Below are 228 nucleotides of genomic sequence, written 5' to 3'. Positions count from 1 at the left end.
GGCACTCCAGGGGCATGCAGATCATGAACTGCTCCAGCACCAGCCTGTCCATCATCTGCTCCTTGGTGTGAAGATCCGGCCTCAGCCACAGATGGCAGAGTTCACGGAGTCTCCTCAGATCCTCGACGGGGTCTGACTCCTCCGAGCTGCTAAATGTTCTGAACCGGACGTGCCAGGTTTCCTGGTCACAGTCTGAGTTTTCCATGAGTGTGTCTTGGGGTGGCACGG

This window comes from Bison bison, unplaced genomic scaffold, assembly GCF_000754665.1.
Source record: "Bison bison bison isolate TAMUID 2011002044 unplaced genomic scaffold, Bison_UMD1.0 scf7180017845356, whole genome shotgun sequence".
NCBI lineage: Eukaryota > Metazoa > Chordata > Mammalia > Artiodactyla > Bovidae > Bison > Bison bison.
This window is presented reverse-complemented; position numbering follows the sequence as displayed.